Source organism: Schistocerca americana, chromosome 2, assembly GCF_021461395.2.
Source record: "Schistocerca americana isolate TAMUIC-IGC-003095 chromosome 2, iqSchAmer2.1, whole genome shotgun sequence".
In the NCBI taxonomy this organism is placed as follows: Eukaryota; Metazoa; Arthropoda; class Insecta; order Orthoptera; family Acrididae; genus Schistocerca; species Schistocerca americana.
Genome location: NC_060120.1, coordinates 366,481,854 through 366,487,519, shown reverse-complemented (window position 1 = coordinate 366,487,519; position 5,666 = coordinate 366,481,854).

The following is a 5,666-nucleotide window of genomic DNA, read 5'->3' as shown; positions in this document are numbered from 1 at the left end:
TATATGATGTAAATGCAAGACATTAATCTTTGTTCATCAATTTCAGAAAGAAATGATGCGTAAAAGAAATAAATTATACAGAAATGGGAATTTCACCTTCGGAATGAACGAAAGAAGATGCAAACCTCGTGATGAAGAGTAAATGGATCAGGATGAACAAGCATTAACAAGAATATACTATACACATTGTAGAATAGCAGTCTTAACTAATTTTTTCTTTCAGAATACGAGGCGAGTGATGCAGGCTGTCAGACAGAACTACACATCTTTGTTTTAGTGATGGAATATGCTGGAAGTAAGGAATAGTTATGTAATGAGTAATGAAATAATTTTTTTTTTGAGATGATAATGAATGCTGATGAATAATGATGAAGAATATGCTACTATGGATAATGGAGTTTTTCTTTACAGGTGATGATAATAATGGAGTTATGATAATGAAGTGATGGATAATGAAGCTTTTTCTTTACAGATGATTATATTGTTGAAGTTATGTATTTATGCTATGTAGTTATTTAAGTATTTGTTGCAGTTTGCTTTGACAGCAGGTGTTATATTGCATAGTATAATGACGGAAGGTTTTGGAAAGGACAGCTATGGAACACATTTTTATACACATTTCACTACCTGTTAATTCGAAGATCACTTGTTTTCAGCATAAAATGCATTTCTTCTTTCAGCTTAATAATCCATTTTTGTATATTTTTGCAGGAGAAATTATTTATGAAATTAATGTGCTATAAGCAGTTGTTCATTAAATCTATGTCATTTATGAATGTAATTACATATACTCTACTTGTTTCATAATCTTGCAACAGCGGACTCATGACGAATGACGTTACACATTTTCAATTACAGCAACAACCCAGAAGCAAATTTTTTTCTTGCTTTCCCCTATAATTACCCAAAGCAATGCATTGCTAACAAGAAAATGTATTACCAGTCCCAAATAATGATACCAGTTTAAGAGAGTTCTGAGTAATGCTGATCAGCTGTGAATAATATGTCACTTGAATTATGAATGCTACTGATTACGGTATTGAAATGACCAATGATTAATAACGCTTTGTAACTAGGAAATGAATGCTACTAATTATGCTTTGTAACAAGGAAATGAATGCTACTGATTATGCTTTGTAACTGGGAAATGAACGCTACTGATTACAGTATTGAAATGACCAATGACAATGTTGTCTGTAAATCAATTAATGAACATTTTTCTGTAATACTACATACATGGTACAGAAATGTTCAATAACTGGGCTATGAATGCCGCAAACTACTAATGTAATTCCCAATGAAGACTAGTATGTGACTTAATGTCCTTCACTTTCTGACCTAACTACCCTGAATTACTGTAATATCCATTTGTCCTGTATATCCTCTTGATCATGGAGCACTATATTTGGTTTTTGCACTAATTCTACGTTGGTGTGCCTTGTAAGAGCGTGGTGTTTACACGACATGCTGTCCACCACCGTGAGCGATGGAGACGTTATTATGGTCCTACTGTTTGGTGTACCTGATGTACTGCCAAAATGATAACGTGGAATATTACTACGACATTTCAGTGTCTTGGGTACGCTGATAAATACTTCTGGGAAAAGAACTTCAGATTGTCTGACTTGGTGTTGTACTTCTGTGGAAAGATATGGACGTTCAGTGCAGCTGCGTGCAACCTAGAGTGCTACAACCATGATGCAATCCTTCCCTTTCCTATCCTAATTCTTGTAACATAGTGAAAATCATTTTTTGCTCACATCATTTGTATTCATGGCCTATACTTTTTTTTCGAACTACAGTGCGTGTGCACTTTTGTCATTTTTCTAACATGATTTCTACTTATTGTATATACATTTTGTGATTTGCTGATATATTCTGAATTTCAGTGCATGTGCACTTTTGTCATTTTATAACATGATTACTACTCATTGTATGTACATTTTGATTTGCTGATATGTTCTGAACTGCAGTGCATGTGCACTTATGTCACTTGTCAACATGATTTTTTGCCATTATGTTTATTTGTTGTGAAAATGCTAAAGAGTTTTTCAGTGCGTGTGCACTTTTGTCATTTATCAATATGATTTGTATATACATTTTTCTGATTTGCTAATATGTTCTGTACTTATTGTATATATTTTTTTGTCATTGTCTGAAATGTTTTGTACTCGGTGCATGTGCACCACATTTAATTCATGTTCTACATCTGAATATTCTGTGATTGTAAAAGTTAGAAAAAATTTGTTGCTCATGGCAAGTCCAAATGACTCACCATCGCTGCCAAATTTTGCCCCCCCCCCCCCCCCCCCCCCAGTGGAGGGTTATGAAACACGTATGTATTCAGTAGCAGCGACGGCGAAGCATGACAGAATCTCTGACCAGAGAGTTATTTATCGTTGCTAGTTTGCGCTTGACCGCGCGAGAGTTCAGTTGTTGTACGTAACGAGTTGCGAGTAGGCTGTTGCGAGTTGTACTCAGTCGGAGTTGTGTGTGAGGAGTCGACGGGCGTCGACATGGGTCTCTGGTCAAGGTTCGGGACGAGGTATATTGTTAAATAAGGTAATGAAGCAGCATTGCGCACATCTGATAATGTAATGTATGTTAATTGTAATTAATTTGTTCAAGAAACGCCCCAATAATAATTTTGTTTTCAAAGCAATCTTTTTTAAGAAAAGAATCATTCCAATTGAAACAATATTTCCTATGCTTTTCATCCCAGAATCAATTTATCAGATTAATTATTGCACAGGGCCTAAGGTCAGCGCAGCTGCCCTTATAAAATTTATCAGGTTCACCTTAACGTTAATTTTGTGGGCACTTAACATTTTTGCACATTTTTATTATCATTGAATTTTATTACTGTGGGAAGCTAACATTTGGCTCTATTTGCATTTTCATTCAATTCATATCATTTAAAAATAATTACGGGGAGGTTACAATTAGCACGATGTCTGTTCTCATTTAAAATATTTTCATAAATTTTTGTGGGGAGGTTACAAGGTAAATAAATTGATTTGAATGAATTCAAGTGCTCACTGACTGTCTGTGAGACACGACGAGAGCAAATAATACAACAGAATTACATCACAAATGGAACCGATAATTTTATAAACATTTAAGGAATAATTTCCGAGGAAACTAAAATACTTTGTTCAAAATCCGTATCATTCATACATATATATTTACTTAATGTCTTCAGTGTAGAGCATTTGCCTGTGTTTAATGAAGCTGTTCTGCAAGATTATAATCTGCCAAGCATAAGCCGTTCATCGGACGTGTAACTGAGTATGCAGTAGAAACAGCTTATCCTTATACTGTCTCCGCTGCCTGAATTGAAATGTCTTCCTCGATGCTACCGGTTTTGAAATGTCGAGTCCAAATTCTGTCAGTGCTTTACGGACACAAGAGGAAACAATGCAGTTAGCTAGATACAGTCGGAATGAACATCTTAATCGTGACAGAAGTGGTATTTTGATAATACGTTTTAAGTACACTTACATTTGTAAATTTTTTTTGAAATTTGTGGTAAGGTTGTATGGGACCAGACTGCTGAGGTCATCGGTCCCTAGGCTTACACACTGATTAGTGTAACTTACACTAACTTACGGTAAGGACAACACACGCATCAATGCCCGCGCGGCCCATACCTTCGTATTCGATGAGCTATATGATCCTATCGGAGTCGCTTCTCTACATACATTATGTGTGAATAAAAAACATTAATGACAGGGTGTGAGACTGTGTTTCTTGGAAACTAGTCGATTATCACTCTCGTTGAACAGATTTCACCGAAAACGTAAATCGGACGCAGCGTTTTTCTACTTACTGGAGAATATCTCAGAAATGACCGAAAAACATAATTGTCACACACTTAAAAACGTTACTTGATCACCATGATTTCTTGACGAATTCCCTAACTAATTTCAGCAAACTATAAAGTACAAGACATCCTGAAACTGTTCTTTGTATGTGTCAGGCACCTGAAACGATGGAAAAAAAATTCCCTCCCCCCCCCTCCCCCCCAGCCCTCCTTCCCCTTACATACAAATGTGTACCACATTATGTCATTTTTCCTAGTCCACTTAAGCGCGTATGCTGTATATATGTCTTTAATCCGATAACTTTCAATACCAGGACAGCGACGAAGCCTGCAGCGTGTATTATAGTAGCTAAAACTTCGTTGAAAATTATTTAGACTCTTCGCATTACAAATGAGGCCCTAGAACAAGTAGCCTCCTCCAGTCCGGGAAAGGATGAAAGGAAGAAGGGACGATTCTCTCATTTCAAAACGAGAAGAAGTATCTAAAACCCCATGGGAAGTAGCACAGTAGAAAAGAACTGGATTCTTTATTCGGAGCGAGCAGGCTTCAAATATCAGTCTGTAGATGCAGAACTCAGTTATCTTGTTTTTTCGTTATTCGCTACATGTGGTTGCCAGACTCGTGGTTTCAACGATGCCATGAATAATTTCTTTCGCCGTTCGTGCTCCGCTGAGGTAGCGTCCGTTTCTAATGACTTGGTAAACTCCATCCATTTTTCTTTTTAAGTATCAGCGGACATGACCCCACTTTTCTTCGTTTGCGATCAGTTTCTTTATCGGTCTTCTTTTTGTCGATACAGGTTTCCTATAACACACAGGAACAAAAACGATCATAACCCAAATTCATATCGATTTATGTCTATATATAAGTATACGAAACTTCATACCGTTGGAGCTGTTGACTTGGAGTGTCATGGGGGTACTTGCCCGCCTCCATAGCTAAGGTGAATATCGCTCGCCGGCACAGTGTGATCCGACTAGATGGTAAGTGTTTCTGAGCTGAACCCCAAACCTCTCCGTAGTGTCACGTGGATTGAAGGCAGGCGAATCCTCAGATAGCGCTCCGTCATTCAGATGGAGGCATTAAGCTAGTCCAGCCCGTGCCGGTACAAGGTGTCTAAAATTTTGTCATTACTGTCGATCTGGCAATGAAACGCCATATATCTCGGGTTAAACACATACATTTTATTCGGCATTATCTCTTTGTAGATCAATTTACTTTGCCGACATTTTCCAGTTTTTAGAGTCTACGTAAGAATGAAGATTCTTGGAGATCTGAAAGCTAGATATCTATACTTGGCTTTTAACGCCACACAAATGTTTCACTGACACAAATTTTCTATGTAGGAACCGGCAGTCAGAGGGTAACAGACCTGTCAAATAGTAAGAATTTTCATTCAATTTATCCTTCATATCCACCAATTTTCTCGTTCGCAAAGCACTTTTGCTCCCTCGTGTGTTATATAGATCAGTTTACCCCTTTTCCTTTTTGTTCTCCGTAAACGCGGAACATAACCCTATTTAAAATAGATTTCGCCAGTTTTTGGTGCAGTCTCGCCCACTTATGACCACTGCTTTGCTGAATGTTTCCTTTCTGGTGTGAAATGGCAGGTCCATGACTCATCCACAGTAACAAAATAGCGCACAGTATCAGTTGGATTCTTTCTGAAATGGGCTGAATGTTACTGAGAAATTTCTTTGCCTATTTTTGTTTTGTTGGCACTCAATAAATGAGCCACCCAAATTTCTTTAAATTTAACGAAACAATCCTTCATGTGATATGTATTATATTCTTTCTGTTGATACACCTATTGTGTCACATATTTCACACGCTTAAACTCCA